The sequence below is a fragment of the Cavia porcellus genome, unplaced genomic scaffold (genome assembly GCF_034190915.1).
Source record: "Cavia porcellus strain 051 isolate PalLab524CR breed Dunkin Hartley unplaced genomic scaffold, mCavPor4.1 scaffold_1, whole genome shotgun sequence".
NCBI lineage: Eukaryota > Metazoa > Chordata > Mammalia > Rodentia > Caviidae > Cavia > Cavia porcellus.
In genome coordinates, this window is record NW_026947484.1 from 145,844,013 (window position 1) to 145,861,814 (window position 17,802).

The 17,802-nt window shown below is 37.3% G+C and overlaps 1 protein-coding gene across 6 annotated transcripts in view; it reads left to right on the forward strand.

Annotated features, from left to right (window-relative positions):
* Nucleotides 1-16,291: 16,291 nt before the first annotated feature.
* The window catches only part of Odf2l (outer dense fiber of sperm tails 2 like), a 52,196-nt gene continuing 50,685 nt past the window's right edge, over nt 16,292-17,802 (forward strand). For 2 of the 6 annotated variants that reach the window (XM_003479058.5, XM_063257290.1), the window contains exon 1: nt 16,292-16,655. The gene's annotated coding sequence lies outside the window, so the exon portion shown is untranslated. The remainder of the gene's footprint in view (nt 16,656-17,802) is intronic. The other 4 variants (XM_063257284.1, XM_063257294.1, XM_063257303.1 and 1 more) reach the window with 3 other exon arrangements.

The window sequence follows — 17,802 nt, forward strand, 5'->3', positions numbered from 1 at the left end:
CTCTACAGAAATACAGAAGATCATCAACACCTATTTCGAAAACCTCTACTCTCAAAGGTTTGATAAAACAGAAGAAATAGACAGACTCTTAGAAACATATGAAGTACCCAAGCTAGATCAAGAGGGTATAAAACTGCTGAATAACCCAATCTCTGTTAATGAAATTGAAAATGTAATTAAGTCCTTACCTACAAAGAAGAGCCCAGGCCCAGATGGATTTACCACAGAATTCTACAAGAAATACAAAGAAGACCTAATGCCGACACTCCTCAAACTATTCAATGAAATCAAAAGGGAAATAATTCTTCCCAAGTCATTCCTGGAAGCAAATATTACTCTAGTACCAAAACGTGAGAAAGACCCAACTAAAAAAGAGAACTATAGACCAATCTCTCTAATGAACACAGATGCAAAAATCCCAATAAAATATTGGCAAATAGGATGCAGCAAATCATCAAGAAGATTATACACCACGACCAAGTGGGATTCACCCCAGGAATGCAGGGATGGTTCAACATACGTAAATCAATAAATGTAATCCACCATATCAATAAAGCCAAAAATAAGAATCACATGATCATTTCTATAGATGCAGAAAAAACCTTCAATAAGGTCCAACATTCATTCATGATAAGAACCTTACAGAAAATTGGAATAGATGGTCTTTACCTCAATATAATAAAGGCCATTTATGACAAACCAACAGCCAGCATCATAGTAAATGGCCAAAAATTGAAAGCCTTTACTTTAAAATCAGGCACAAGACAAGGATGCCCTTTATCACCACTCCTATTTAATATAGTACTGGAAGTACTAACCAGAGCAATTAGACAAGAGAGAGAAATAAAAGGGGTAAAGATAGGAAAAGAAGAAGTTAAATTATCATTGTTTGGAGATGACATGATACTCTACATAGAAGACCCCCTAAAGTCCATTGAAAGACTCTTAGATATAATAAATAAATTCAGTAATGTAGCTGGATACAAAATCAATACTCAGAAATCAATTGCATTCCTATACACTAACAACAAAATCACAGAGAGGGAAATAAGAGAAACCACACTCTTCACACTAGCAAGCAAAAAAATGAAATATTTAGGAATTACTCTTACGAAAGGAGTGAAAGACCTATACAGGGAAAATTATAATACACTGAAAAAAGAAATTGAAGATGATCTCAGAAAATGGAAAGATATCCCTTGCTCATGGATAGGAAGAACAAACATTGTGAAAATGGCCATTCTCCCAAAACGGTTATACAGATTAAATGCAATCCCACTAAAAATACCATCAACATACCTTATAAATCTAGAGAAATCACTCCTAAAATTCATCTGGAACCAGAAGAGACCTAGAATAGCAAAAGCAATTCTAAGCAGCAAAGGCAAGGCAGGAGGCATCACAATCCCTGACTTGAAGTTATACTACAAAGCAACTGTAGTAAAATCAACATGGTACTGGAATCAAAACAGAGACGAAGATCAGTGGAATAGATTAGAAGATACAACCACAACTACAAACACATTCAACCACCTTATCTTTGATAAAGGAGCCAAGCAGGTTCACTGGAACAACAACAGTCTCTTTAATAAATAGTGCTGGAAAAACTGGCTCTCCATTTGCCGAAAACTAAAGCTAGACCCATGCCTATCACCATGTACTAAATTAAAATCTAAATGGGTCAAAACAGAAACACTAAATCTATTGGAAGACAAATTGGGTAGAAACCTTGAAGACATAGGGGTAGGTAGAGAATCCATGAACAGGACTCAAACCGCATGAGAAATATTTCCCAGAGTCAATAACTGGGACCACTTTTTATTAAAAAATAATTCTGCATGTCAAAAGAAATCTCCAGCATAGTGAAAAGAAAACCCACAAACTGGGAAAAGATTTTAGTGAACTCCCTCTCAGACAATGGACTCTTGTCTAAAACATATAAAGAATTAAAAAAACTCAGACCCCCAAAATTCAAAGATCCAATCCAAAAATGGGCACCTGAGATGAATACACACTTCTCAGATGAAGAAATACAAATGGCAAATAAATACATGAAAAAATGTTCATCATCATTGGTCATTAGAGAAATGCAAATTAAAACCACACTGAGATTCCATCTCACTCCTGAAAGAATGGCCAGGATCAAGAAAACCAACAACAACAAATGCTGGAGAGGCTGTGGGGAAAAAGGAACTCTCCTACACTGTTGGTGGGAGTGTAGACTAGTACAACCTTTGTGGAGGTCAGTCTGGAGATTTCTCAAAAAGCTGGGATTGGAAGTCCCATTTATTCCAGCTATTCCACTTCTAGGCATATTCCCAGAAGAACTGAAAGAATCATGCCACAGTGATATATGTGCACCTATGTTTATAGCAGCACAATTTGTAATAGCCAGATCTTGGAAACAACCTAAGTGTCCATCAACTGAGGAATGGATAAAAAAAGTTGTGGTATTTCTTACATTGGAGTATTACTCAGCTATAAAGAAGGATCACATTGAGATATTTATCAATAAATGAGCACAGCTTGAGACCATACTCATAAGTGAAATAAATCAATCTCGCAAGCGTGAATACCGAATAGTTTCCCTAATGTAAGTAATGATTCAAATATATAAAAGTATGTGGTAATCATGATTCCCCATTATGTGGCCTTGAAGCCTTATAAAGTTTTCAGTTATTAATTGAAATGGCTTTATTCTGGGCTTCTTGATATGGAAATACTTGAAGCTATAGTATATGAAGTTATATTCAAATATTTCAAGGAAAAAGACAGACACTATGGTAACTACTATTAAGTCGGGTTATTTGGTGATGAAGCACTAGTTTGCTGAAACAGTCATGCTTTGACCTGTATTGTTATGTTGTTATGTCCTCTTTTATCTCAATCTCTCCCTTATTCATTGAAAAACTTATTTAGTTATTTTTTATGGTTTTTTTAATTAAGGGGAAAAATTTAAAAAAATAGCAGGATATATTATAGTAACTTTTTTTTGATTTCCTATTAACTTGATTTGAAGTCCTGTAATACTCCCACTATCTTGTTTTGACTGATTAGACTCTGTTCCATTCTATATGATAGTATCAATTTTGAGGGTATAGGCAACTTCTTTGAAGGCAATAAGATTCACTAAGATGCCCATTCTGGTTTGACTATTATCTCCTTTGGAAGCCTGTAATGTTTATAATGTTTAAGTTTTATCGGTCTTGTTCTCTACTGTTTTGTTCAACTTTATAATACCTATGAGATAGACAATTCTTTTTAAGGAAGCAAGAGGCATTATGGTAACCATTGTTGATAACCTTGTACTCTGTTTTTACATCATGTACTATGTCTATCCTTGGTTTTGACTGACAGCTTTGTTTTACCATATTTGACTTTATTCTCTTCCCCCCAAAAAAGTATTAAGAACTAAGGAGTAATAAAACCCAAAATGTGTAAATTTTGTTGTAAAAAAGAGAGGGAAAAAAAGTGCTCTAAAGGATACAACTGCACGTGTGTTTAGGGGTGTTAAATAGCTGACCATATTAATGTTTTTGGTTGGATCATTGAACACAACTGTTTGCAGTGTCACTGTTTGAATGTCCACTTTGTATGCTTTGATACTGTGACTTGAGCAACTATCTCTAAGATGATAATGTGTAATTTCTTACTGGTTTTTTTTTTTTTGTAGTTCTGTATTACTTGTACCCTTACACCACTTTGTTTTGTTTTTTCTCTTTTTCCTTTTAAATAAAATTTAAAAAAAATTTCATTGAACTTAAGAATTATCATGTTTAAATGAAAATTCTTATTTTATAGCTCAAGGTGAGATCAATATTCAACAAAACCTCTATACATTTCTGATACAAACATAAATGTATGACTATTTTATAACTAATACCTGCTGTGTGTGAATCTGGAATGTGCCCCTAAAATGCATGCATTGAAGGGTAGTCCCTAATGCAGTAGTGTTCAGAGATGGGGCTTTTGGGAAATTTGATCATGAGGGCTCATACCTCACCGATGGATTAACTCATTCATTTCTTCATAAATTAATGGAATAGAGAGGTGGCAGAAACTGTAGAAGATGCAGCATAGTTAGGAAACTAGATCACTAAAGGGCATGTCCTTGAAGGATATATTTTGTTGCTGGTTCTTTCCTCTCCCCCTCCCCCTCCCCCGTTCCTCCTCTCCCTCTCTGCTTCCTGGCTGCCATAACATGAGCAGTTTGCTCCACCAGGCAGTGCCTGCCATGATGTTCTATCTCAGCAAAGGCCCATAAACATAAATCCATGTGACCATGAACTGATACCTCTGAAACTGTGAGCCGAAATACATAGTCCCTCCTTTAAAATCATTTTCTCAAGTATTCTGTTGCAGTGTCAGAAAGCTAACATACTACTTAAACATGAATTCCAAGTTGAGAGATTAATTTTACCTCTGTCAGTAAGAACTTGAATCGGCAAGCATTGCCTATAAAGAACCAGTGAATCATGATGGTAAATATTAATAACTTATACTAAGCTCAGTGGGACTGATGTACAGGATATGTAATGGGAATGTTTTTATGTGACTGAGGTCCTTGGGCCACATTTGGCACAGTTTCTCTATCGGAAGAGAGCTTCGAAGATGTGTGATGATGTAACGTCTGAGTACATCCATTATAGTAGAAAGAGGCCTCTGTGCAAACTACACACTTCTTCACCTTCTACAGAAAAGATTTTTTTGCCTGTGTTTTCTTCAGCACTCAGGGAAAAATATTTCATTATGTATTGTTATTAAATATTCTTCATAAAATACCATGTTAAGAAATATCACACAGGGGATTTAGCTCAGTGGCATAAGCACCTGTCTGGCAAGTGCAAGGTCATGAGTTTGATCCCCAGCATCAAAAGAAAAAAAAAAAAAAAGGAGTACCACACAGATGTAGATTTTAGATTCTTAAAACTTTCTATTTTGAATCATTTCTTTCATTCAAGCCCTGCCTCAAATTTCATCCAGTTACATTCTTTTTGCTCATTATGTGAGCCATAGTAAGATTGTTTTAATAGAACATTTTGCTTTTTTCTCTCTTCTTTTTCAGCAATTCCCCACATGTCGCTTTAAGAAAGTAATTCTCAGGATTTACCTTAGTCATGCTCCTGTAACTTTTCCTTCAAAATAAAATATTGTCGATGATATTTCTTTTTCTTTCTTTCTTTTTTTTTTTTTTTTTTTTTGTCTTTTTCTTTTTTATCGGTACCAGGGATCCAACTCACGACTGCCTGCTCGCAAGGCAGGCGCTTATGCCACTGAGCTAAATCCCCAGCCCCTGTTGATGATATTTCAATACAGATGTTAAGCCATGTTCCTTCCAGATGCTAAGACTTGTTTTAAATGTGGATATGGGTGAACAAAACCAACCAGTGCACAACATTGTCCTGATAGAATTTATATTCTAGAGAAGAGAGACGAACAACAAATACAACTATGATACCTAGTGAAGGTGTCATGGAGACTTAATCAGGTGGGGGCAGTGGGAGGTGGAGGTTGGGCTTTGCTGTGTTGTCAAGTGGTCCAGGAAAGCCTCACAGGTGAGATTACCAGGAATGCAGGAATAATTCTGAGAGAGACAGAGAGAGATAGAAAGAGAGAGAGACAGAGAGAGAGAGAGAGAGAGAGAGAGAGAGAGAGAGAGAGAGAGAAAGAGAGAGAGACAGAGAGAGAGAGAGAGAGAGAGAGAGAGACAGAGAGAGAGAGACAGAGAGAGGATGGAGAGAGTGAACAGAGTGAAGGGTGAGGTGGAGAAACCCTGGGATTGGAGGGTCCCTTGGCATGGAGGTGCCTCATGAGCACGGGTCATGTGAGGCTTGCAGCTCATGGAGTTCACTCTGCAAAATGGGGAAACATCAGTGGCTTTGAGAGTGACGCAGTCTTACTTTCAGACCTTCTTTGTAAGGCCACCCCAGCTGCTGTGTGAATAGGTAGGCAGAAGTCAAGAGCGAAGTAAAGGCCACCTGGGGGTTTTTGATGGGGTGTGACTGAGGGCAAGGTGGACAGTCTCAGACCACTGGTTTGAGCACATTTTCTTGGGTTTTTTTTTTTAAGTCTCCCTCTAGCTTTCTAGAAACTTCCTTTTCCCTCTCCGTTATTACTGTGTGTGAAATAAAAACCCCTCTGTTTTGCAGGCTTTTTAAAGGGAAGGAATCCAGTTATCTTTCTTTGCTTGCCTTGAGGTGCCTAATAGGAGCATGAGTGACAAGAGATAAAATGAGACATCATGATGTGAAAATGATCTGAGACTCACAGTTTTTTGTTGCCAAATGACGACACAGCCCACATTTAAGTTTATAGCATAAAGCCTCATTCACAAGGGCTCAATAAACGGCAGCTTTTGCTATCAAAGTTAATATAACTATCAATATTGTCCACTGAGGTTCTCTTGTTCAGCAGAGATCTAAATATAATTGGTTTTTATCAGTCACTTCTGCAGCCTGTAGAAAAGCAAGCCTCTATACTATCACCTATAATAAAATCCAATAAGATACAACATAATAAAACTAATGGAGACAGAACAACAGCTTGATGGGACTTCAAACAAAATGATATTAAATCAGCACTAGCTATTAGGATGTCTTGTTTTCTTAAGAATACCTGTTCATACTATCACAGACAATAAAGTCATACTTTTTATAGGCAAAGAAATAATATAGAAACCATTGTTCATTTTCTTTTCTTTTCTTTTGTGTTTTTCGGTACCCGGGATTGAACTCACGACTGCCTGCTTGCAAAGCAGGTGCTTATGCCGCTGAGTTAAATCCCCAGCCCCTTGTTCCTGTTCACTTTCTTTTAGCTGGTTCTAAATACCCTGTAATACTTTCATTCTCTCGAATGGTTTCACACTCTCTTGATACGTTTGATGCTATAGTATATGAAGTTATCCTCAAATATTTCAAGGAAAGAGACACTATGGTAACTACTATTATGTCAGGTTATCTGGTAGTGAAACACTATGTTGCTTAAATTGTTCTGTTCTGACCTGTGTTGTTATATCCTCTTTTATCTCAATCTCCCCTTTTTCTAAAATTATTTTTTATTATTTTTTAATTAAGGGGAAAATAAATTAACAAATAGCAGGATATATTATAGTAACTTTTTTGTTTTCCTATTAGCCTGATTTGAACCCCTGTATTGCTCTCACCATCTTGTATTGACTGATTTAACTCTATTCTGTTTTGTTTGATAGTATCAAGTTTGAGGGTTTAGGCAACTACTTTGAAGGCAGTAAGATTCACTATGATGCCCATTCTGGTTTGACTATTATTATCTTCTTTTGAAGTCCTGTAAGGTCTCTGATGTTTAGGTTTTATTGGTTTTCTTTTGTACTGTTTTGTTAATTTTATTATACCTGATGATATAGGCAACTCTTTTTAAGATAGCAAGAGGCATTATGGTAACCATTGTTGATCACCTGGTATTCTGTTTTCACATCATGTACTATGTCCAGCCTTTTGTTTTGATTGACTCCGTTTTGTTTTGTCACATTTGGTTTTATTCTCTTCAAAAAAAAAGTAATAAGAACTGTGGGAGTAACAAAACCCAAAATGTGTAATTGTTATTGTAAAAAAGAGAGGAAAAGAAAGTGCTCTAAAGGATATAACTGCATGTATATTTAAGCGTGTAAGATAGATAACCATATTACTAAGTTTTTGTTGGATCATTGAACAGACTGTTTGCAGCCTCACTGTTTGAATATCCAATTTGTATGCTTTAATTTTGTAACTTGAACAACTATTTCTAAGATGACAATATGTAATCGGTTAGTGATTTCTTACTGTTTACTTTTTGAAATTCTGTATTACTTATACCCTTTTACTGTTTTTTTCTCTTTAAATAAAAAAAAATTAAAAGAAAAAAAGAAAAGCAAGCCTCCTCCTAGATTTCTGCCACCACCCAGATGCTTGGCTTTCTAATAAGTAGATCTGAGCTGTTTCATTGCTCTACTATCTTGCCTAAACATAGTGACGGCGAATTTTCCTAAGAAATATATACGTTTATATGCAATTCAGACTTCATGAAAGAGTTCATAGGGAGGTTAGAGATATTTATGTCATAGAAAATGTATTTTACCAGTCACTGACGGTATTGACATTCTTTAAATAATTCTTCATAAATGTGTGGATACTTGGGCTCCTAATTTATATTTGCTTCCTCCTGCCTTGAAGGACTGCTACCTCTTGTCCTTTTTCTCTTTTCCTTACTTTGATGAGCAAATGAACCAACTAAGCACTACCACTGAAATCTGCCTGGCCTCAGTGGGAGCCCAATGTCTTCTCTGGGTACCAATCAATAGCTGGGCAGGACTCAGGAGACTGGGGTGGGATTCCCGCAGGTGTAAGTGTTTCCTTCAAGAAGGGCTCTTCAGTAACAAGTTTGACAGAGTATCGTAGTTCAGTCTTCCTGGGTATTTCAAAGGGCACTCTAGCTCATTTCTATTGCCTGTCCTCTGAATTCAAAGTTAGAATACTCCTCTACAGTGTTTTTCTTGTGACATGTACATTTGGGTCTCTTAAATGGCTATTTTCCCTTTAACTTTCTGTGTTTAGCCAAGGCTCCTTTCAATATCCCACAGAGCAGAGCAGTTTACCTTAATCACAGTTCTCGTGAATAAGCTCCTACTGTGGTAATTTCAAGAATTTTGCTGTGGCTTGCTTGCAAATTCCAGTGAAGGTTCCACTTACACTGCGACACTTTTTGATCTTCTTTCTCTGTTCTTTATTACTATTAATTTTTGTCTCCCATGTGAGTACTTTTGTCTCTTTTTTTCTATTTTCCTAAAAGGATAGATAGGAACTTTAAAAATTTATTAGCATATATATATTTATGACATATTATTTTCATTTTTAAAGCACTAGAAAGTACTGTAACAGTATGTTTTCTAAGTAAGAATTATTCAGTTACACACATAGGAAAAAATGAAAATCAATTCTTTAATGTAATGCTATAATTGTTTAATAAAATATAATTATTTAAAAACAAGAAGTACACAGTGGGTGGTACATTTTAGCCAAGACAAAATATTAATATTATAAAATATTAAAGTGTTTTAAATTCATATTTATGGACTACTAACATGTGTCTGGACACAATTTTTTTCAAAAAGCATTTTGTCTTTTGTCCAAGAATAAAATAATGAACTGTCATAATTTATCATAAACGTCATAGTACATTTATGTCTTAATTATTATTGGATAAATTATTATAGTCTATAGCAGTAAGCCACACATTTTAATTAGTTATTTGGCAGGAAATAAAGTCAAAATATGTATTAAAATTCCAGAGTCTAAGAATACATTAAAAATTTCCATCATTTCCAGTCACAGAATTTTCTATTCACATCTACCTGCTGAGATGGATTGATAGCTGGTCCATCACTTGCAATACCTACTGACCTGAATCGGTGTGTGCTGAGCCTGTATGGCCCCCCTGAGGGATGTTTCTAACAACACGAAACGGAGGACTGGAGAGGAAGGAGAAGAGTTGTTGGTTCTCCATGGTGTTGTTAGTTCTCCTATTGTCCTTCGCTCTCCTGGAGGAGCTTGTCAAGTTTCTTTTCTGATGTTTCAGTATTTTTTTAGTTGTTGTTGTTCACTTTGGGGGAGCTCTGGTTCTTACTTCGAGTATGTCTGCTGGTTCCAGAGGGAAGATGGTGTGCTCTTAAAACTCCTAGAGAAGCTTGTCATGCTGGCTTCCTGATGTGAGGTGGGCTTTTCTCATTGTCACAGGAGCTCCAGACCTTGTCACTGAGGATGGCTCTGATACTTTTCAGGGAAACCCTTGGCCCTCTTTGAGCATTGCTTCCTGGCTCCATGCAGAACCCTCAGCTACTGGCACAGATCCTTCATCCTGCTGGCACAGACTTTTAGCTTCCACTGCTGACCTTTGGATCTTCCCAGTGCAGATCTGTGAAACAGACTTGCATGAGATATTTTCGTGGGTTCTAGGCCTCCAGTTGGACCCAAGTGGCATTTTCATGGGCTCTAGGTCTTCAGCTGCACCTATACAGGGCATTGCCAGAGAATCCAGACCCTCAGCTGAATTCTTTGGGTGTTAGTATGTTGCCAGATTCCCTGCACTCTTGTTTTTGTATTTAACTCTTTGGGTGACTATTACAAAACAATTCTGTAAATTATGTGTCCTGTATTGTCTCGTTCTCTTTGCAGACCCTGACTACACCACCTGCTCATCCTGGATTGCCATAATTGTATAGGAGCAGTGGTTAAATGGTTAAGCAATTAAGTTTTGCAGTTTAGACAACTCAAATTGAAATTCTAACTGCCTTTCACAGGCTGCATAGCCTTTGGTAAGTTATTAAACCTGTATCAGTAGCTACACCTATAAAATTGGTGTGATAAACAAGTGGTAAGTGTATTGACTTCAACTATACTTAGGACAGCATAAGAGTTTAATAAATATTCATCCATGTTAATTTATGAACTTTTCCTGGAATAGGCAGCACATTAAAAGGCACCGCTATTTGTCTACCCAACAGTCATTACCATTCCTTCTTTATTGCTGGCAGAATGCATCTTGGACAGCAGAAGTCAAAATATCTAATGCTCGGGGCTGGGCATTTAGCTCAGCGGCACAAGCACCTGCCTTGCAAGCAGGCGGTCGTGAGTTCGATCCCCGGGACTGATAAAAATAAAAAAGACCAAAAAAAAAAAAATCTTAATGCTCATTGTTCCAAACCTCTCTTAAACTGGAGCATGAGTATGTGACCAGACGATCAGACCTAGATTCTGCTTATGGGAGAAAGGTGAAGAAGGAGGTGGTGACGTTGAGCTTATATATATATATATATAGGAAAAAAGATTCTCTCTGAAAAAGAATCTGGGGAAACCCCACCCTTCTTTTCTATAATGGTGCCAAAGGCTGATGAAAACTCTGTAACCACCACTGGAAAGATAAGGATGGTAATCAAAAACAAAGGATACTACAGCTGAAAGGTACACAAAGCCCAAGTCCCAGGTGACACGGGTAACTGTTGGGGTACCCCTGTGGCTGCCAACTCTAGTTCTTCCTTTGTGATGCAGTGAATGTTCCTAGGGTACAGTATTTGGGAAGGCCAGCTTAGCTTTAGCTGAATATTGATTGTTTCCAGCAGAAACTGTTACAACCGATAAAAGGCACTCAAGAAAACAGCACTGACATTTCTAAAAGAGCCAAGTGTGGAAATATGTACATAAAGAGTTTTACTCTGTAAATTACACAATAATTTGAATAATATTACTGTACTGGCAGTCCTAGGCAAAATTTTGACCAAGTGATTGTCTCTCTTATACTAAAGAATCTTGTTTAACTGAGTAAGGCAGAATGGGCAGAGTCCTATTCAAAGATGTTTATCCATAATAACCAAGTTTATATTAAAAAAGGAAAAAGCTGATAATTTATGTTTTGAAAGCTTTTCTTAAAGTTTATACAAGACCATAACTGTGCTGCCATGGTTTCATATTTGTATCACTGAATTATTCAGCTTCTGTTTCCAAAGAACTACATTTTGTCTTACCCTGAATGTTTTTCTTTGTATTTGGCACTTGACAGGGCATCATTTTCTGAGCCTTCTTTAAAATATCTCACTTAATCTCAGATTACTTGTCTGGGGTGTATTTGGAATTTTAAACAATACTAGAATAATAAAATGCTGTCTGTTCTCTGTACAGTTACATGACACAATGTCAGACTAAACATACATTCTTATAGTCTTTAATTGCTAAATCTGAGACAAACAATAATGTATTTTAAAGAGGAAATTTTATACTTTGTATCAGTTTTCCTGTGAAAGCCAAAGAAATGGATACAGTATTGAGTTAAAATGTAAGAATAAGCAGTGTTTTCTGCATGGCATTAAAACAAACATACAATTATGTAGCATAATGCATGAAATGTTCCATACATGAGTTAATTTCCTTGAATGTAGACACCGAACAGATGCTACAGTGTGAGCTAAACTTGACATTGTTTAACTGGTAAAACATTCTTGATTTTTGCAATTTTTGGTAATTACTTGCATTATTAACAGTTTAGAGGGAAAATAGATTCGCATATGCTATCGTGCTTTTTTTTAAAATGAAAGGTAATCCTGAAGACACTGACTCTGGAAAATAGCTGGATAAGAAGAGATAATTGTTCTTGATTTTTGTATCCTGTACTTTGTACCTTAAAGCAGTCATTATTCACTAATACCTACCACTTGCTTACAGGATATTTAAGATGTCCATTGATAAGGACTCTGTTCTACAAAAATGAGCTGAAATACTACAGTAATTCTACTAGAGCTTAGAATTATTCTTTTTTTTTTTTAAAAAGAAACAAAGCTCAAAGAAATAACTTGCCGAAGGCTTACTGCTACATATGAATAGATTGATCTGACTTCAAAGTCCTTGCTGCTAACCAGTGTGTTATAATAGCAACTCCTTTCAATCCCAACCCTATCCACACCCAGGGAAGGACCTCTGTTCAATAACAGCGAGCATGTCGCTCAGTGATATGGAGTGAATGTTTTAAACTTTGTATTTTGAAATCCTAACCTCCAATGTGATGAAATTTGGAGGTTGAGTAATTAGATCATGAGAGTGGCGGCCTCCGGATTGGATCAGTGCCCTGAGTCATGACAAAGCTTGATATTTTTCCTCTCTTCCATGTGAGGATACAACCAAGAAGGCATTCATCTGCAAACACCAGGATGAGGGACCTCACCAGGAAGCAAACCGGTTGGCTCTTTATCATGTACTTTCCAGACTCATACTGTAAGAAGTAAATTTCTGCTAAGCCAGTGGTATTTTTGTTACAGCAGCCTGGATAGGACACCTACTGACAGTCCATCTAGTAAAAGTGATGCTGATTTGTTCTACTAGAGTTAGTCAGTTCTTCTCTGACTTACTCTGTGGTCTACTATCCTTGATGTCAGTAATGTCTACCCAATTATTTTTTAACACTTATAGAAAACCAAAATAACTAGAAGAATGTGAAATTGGTAAATATCAATTGATATATTTTATTTATATCTATATATGAATACAAAGTTCAGAAAAAGGACTCCCATAGATATAGTTTAGTTGTTATCAACAAAAGCATCAAGTTAATTTAACAAAGGAAAAGAAATTCCTAAATGATGGTAGAACAATGGATATATGTATATAACAAATTGAACTTTGAACTCTACTTAATTGCTTACAAAAATCACAACTTAAATATAATAATTTAAGAACTATGAAACTAGCTGAGATTTAGCTGGTGGCACAAGCACCTATTTGGCAAGTGCAAGCATAAGGTCAATCCGTGGTACAAAAACAAAACAACAACAACAACAACAAAGGCAAGAATCATAAAACTTCTAGACAAGATTATATAACATTTTCACAAATGTGGATTTGTAAAGCACTAAACTATAAAAGAAAAATATTATCAAACTATACTTTTCTTCTTGTCAAAAAGACACCTTTAAGAAAATACTCAAGATATAAATCGGGAGACAATATTAATCATGTGTCACAAAGTACACTGTAAGAATAAAGAACTCTTAAAATCAATTTAATAAAAAGACACGCATGAATCTGATGTAACTCAGGGCTGCAGCACCTCCATTGCCCAGCAAGTGAGAGGGCATGGATTCCATCCCTGGGGGTAGGGTGAGGCTGTCTGCCAACATATTGGGTCAAGACCAGCCCAAAGTACCTAGGGAGATCCTGTCACCCCAAACAACAACAACAACAAAACAATAAAAAGGAAAATAAATACGAGTAATATGTAAAATGGGCAAAAGGCTTGAATACTATTTCATGAAAGATACACAAATGACCAATAATTATCAATAGGTGTTTAACACTGTTAGTTACCAGGGAAATGACAATGTGCATCATGATGAAATGCCACAGTCCTAGAACAGCGAACATAAAAATAATGCCTCCAATAAATGTTGTCAAGAAGGTAAAGCAAATGAAATCTTCATATGAGGCTGGTGTAGCACTTTGAAGATGAGTACAGTATTTTCTTATAAAATTAAGTTCATGTATGGCTCATGACCAGCAATTCCATTCTTAAGAAAGAAAAATAAAAACATGTTTACAAAATGCCTTTTACAATAATGTCATGAATAGCAGCCTTAATTTACAATAATTAAAGGCTGCAAAAAACCTATCAACAGAAAATTCAAAATTGTATTATATTCATACAGAATACTACTCATCAATAAAAAGGAACACCTTACTAAAATATGCAAAATTTTGCCTCTTTATTAGATCTTCAGCTTCTTTTTTATATCTTGGGACATTCATTCTTCATGAGTTGCTATTATACATGCCACATAGGTAGAATAGGAGAGATTTTCAGGTACTGAATGATCTCGCCAAGTTACTAGAGATACCCTCAGGTGAAATATGGCTGAAAATTGATATCTCCTGAGATATCCCTATGCAGGAAGTTTACAAAAACTCAGCCTATTTGTCATTCATACATATTTGTTGCTTTGAGGGAGGCAATCACATTTTCTATCCAAAAGGTTGTAGTGGTGTATGTTATACTCAATGTATAACTACAGAGTTGTTTATTAGGTACTTGGTATTTTAATTTTTTTGGTACTTGGACTCAAACTCAGTACCTTGTACTTGCCAGGCAAGCACTATGCTGTTGAGCTATAGCCTTGGCCCAGGTACTTGATATTTTATATGCTATCAGGAATCTGTGCATAATATTCTGTGGGTCAAATCCACAGAAATTTTTTTTTTCTTGGTAAATAAAGTCTTACTGGAACACAGCCAAGAGCATATGCTTATGTACTCTCCATGGATTCTTTTGTATATATGTAGTTGAATGCAGTATGGTCCCTGTCATACTATTTACTACTCAGGCCTTAAGACTAACAATGCTGCTCTACATTTCCATTGGGTGGCAATCTTGTTTTTTTTTTTTTTTTTTTTTTTTATAGGTACTTAAAGAGTCAAATAATTTTGGGGGAAATGATAGTTCTGAGACAGTCTAGAATGAATGCCTTTTCTAGCTTACATAATAATGGAGTAAAAATATCCTCCTATTCAAAAAATTAATTATCTAAACAGATTTTAGGAATAAATGACTTTGCTTGGACAATTCAGTTAAAATAGTCAACTTGAAACTCTTATATACTCATTTACAATTCTGACTTTAGATTTGGTGAATGTTTTTCTTTGACTGTCATAAAGTTGGTGATATCGAATGCCAATGCAATTAAATATGTTTTAAATGGAGCTTAACTACTGATAGCAGTTATTTTTAAACTTATAACATATTAGTGGTTAGCAAGAGCTGATTAAACCAGAACCGTTCATGTTCTTTACCTGTACTCTGCTGGTCCTACATTCTTTTTTCTGAGAAAACTGTCTAGAGGTTATTTTTGACTTGCCAAAGGTCACAGTCCAGCAGTGATAGTTAAATGACAATCCCCAGCACCTTTTACCATTTGCAACGAAGGAAAAACTAATATAAAGAATTTTTTTTTTTTTAAATCTCATGAACTTTCTATTGGACCATCGTACTGGGGAGAAAAGGAAGCATTGCTGGAAGGAAAAAAGAGTAAAATCAATGGATAGAATCAGACACGGTTAAAATGCTCAGTTGATTGTTGCTCTAGATATGAACTAAATAGTGTATCAACATATATAGCAAGTATATACTTAATATTTAGTAAGTATATATGTTTACTATATCTATCTAGCTAGGTAGCTAGATAGACAGATATAGTAAGTATATAGTAAGCCTAAAAGTCACAAGACAGAGGCACCGAATGATTTTCCAAGTAAAATCTTGTTTTACTTGTTCAAGAATTTATAAATTTTACCACTTGGCCACAGCACACATAGAATGTGAGATTTTGGAGAATACCAATTGGATCCCTCATTTAACAGGAAAAAAAAAAAAAAAAAAAACCCTCTATGGCCTACATAAGGTCTCATGAAAAACCACCACACATTCAAAACGAGCTTTCAGCGTAGTGGCCTTGGCTTTTTCAAATCTCCCCTTTAGAAAAACCAAAACCAAGGCACTTCCAGATCTAGAGTAAGAAAATTCGAAACTGGCTTTATTCCCTTTCAGTTAAGCTCTGTTAAAATTTTCAGTAACTATGCACAAGTGCTACCCTTTTTATAAAACAAAAGCTTTGAGGAATTTACCACGGTAACGAAGGGGGCGGGGACAAGGCGCCCCTCCGGCACCGCCCCTTCACTCTGGCCAATAGCAGCACAGGCGGTGTTGGCTCCTCGGAACTCGGCCAATCGGCTGCGCTAGCTGCCAAATCAGCGGAAGGGGCGGAGCGGCCGTTGCCACAGAAGCCACTAGCCGGTTACTAGCTCCTCTTTATGTGCTGCTACGCCTTCGTGGGCACTCTTCCTTTGTTAGCTGTTCTAAGACATTTGCTTCTCACCTGGCGTCCCTTGCTGTTTTCCTACCCTTCCTCCTAACTCTACAGGCCCCTCTATTTCGCTCCCTCCTAATTGACCCAGGGCTGGAGAGCACAGGCAGGTACGCTGGCCGGGGTGCCCGTTACTATCGCCGAACGCCAGCCGCGGAGCCTCCCTCAGGCGCCTTGCACCCTGCCGAGGAAGGACGGCTCAGTGACGCGCTGACGTCATGGCGACGTGCTGACGCAACAGGGAGTCGGGGTGAGGCTTTGGGGGGTGAACTTATAGTGGGGAAGCTTGATTGCTGCCAGGCGGTTACTGAGGCGGCTCTAGCCGGGAGTTGAAAACCCAGATCACCCTGGCTGGTCCCAGCCCCTTTGTGCGCCTCCCCAGTCATTCCCTGGGGAGAGTGTGGTACCTGGGACCTTAGGACAAATGTTACCGCGAGATGGACTTGTCCAGAGAGTGGCCTAGTATTCGTGTTTCTTTAAGAAATAGTACTTTCTTAATTGCTCTGTTGGTTTTTAATCGTCCACTGAACTACCCAGTCGTTCCTTAATTAGGTGAGAGATGTGCCAGGTAGTTGTTGGTTCCTTCTCCAAAATCGTCAGGGATGGCGAACCTGTAGCACGCGTGCCGCAGCGGGCACGCAGAGCCCTCTGTAGGCTTAGGAGCCAAAACGCCCTGGCAGTGCTCCAGCAACAGAGCATCGGGTAACAGCCACATAGCAGGAGTGTCGCTGTAAACTAGGGGGTTTGGTTTAGAGTTTGGGTATTAGGTCTAAAAGGTTCTCCATCACTGCTCTGGGTTCTTACTGAAGATCCCTTTTTAGTGTTTGGCACAGTATGTTGGAAAGCGCCAGGGGCTGGCTTGTTTGTACTGTCAGCTCTGTCACAGCTATAGGTGTGATCTTAGGTCACTTAGCCTTCCTGGCTTCAGTTTCCTTATCTGTAAAATGGGGGACACTAATGGTCATTTTGGGGTACTTGTAATAAAGAATATAAGTGATGCCGAATACAAGGTGGTTGGTTCGTGGTGCTTCTTATTGTGAATAACCATAATCAGACTGGTTGCGTTCATAGTCTATTTCAAAGGCAGTTCCATATCATCTGATGATTTGTGATGTTTCAAATGTTTGAGTAGGGTCTCGCAGTAGTTTTTGTTAGTTACGATTAAAGGAACAACTACAGAAAGCACCAGACTGCCCCGTGATTCAGGGGATTGAGCTCAGCTCGCCACTCCTTTTTCTTCCTCCTCTTTCTCCCTACTTTTCTTCATCCCCTTCTTTTTTCCTTTCTTCTTATCTTTCTTTTTTCTTTTTTTACTTCTATTTTAAGACAAGGTCTTGCTGCCACATTTCCCAGGCTGGGCGCCATCTTTCTACCTGGGGATCCAACTGCCAGTACAC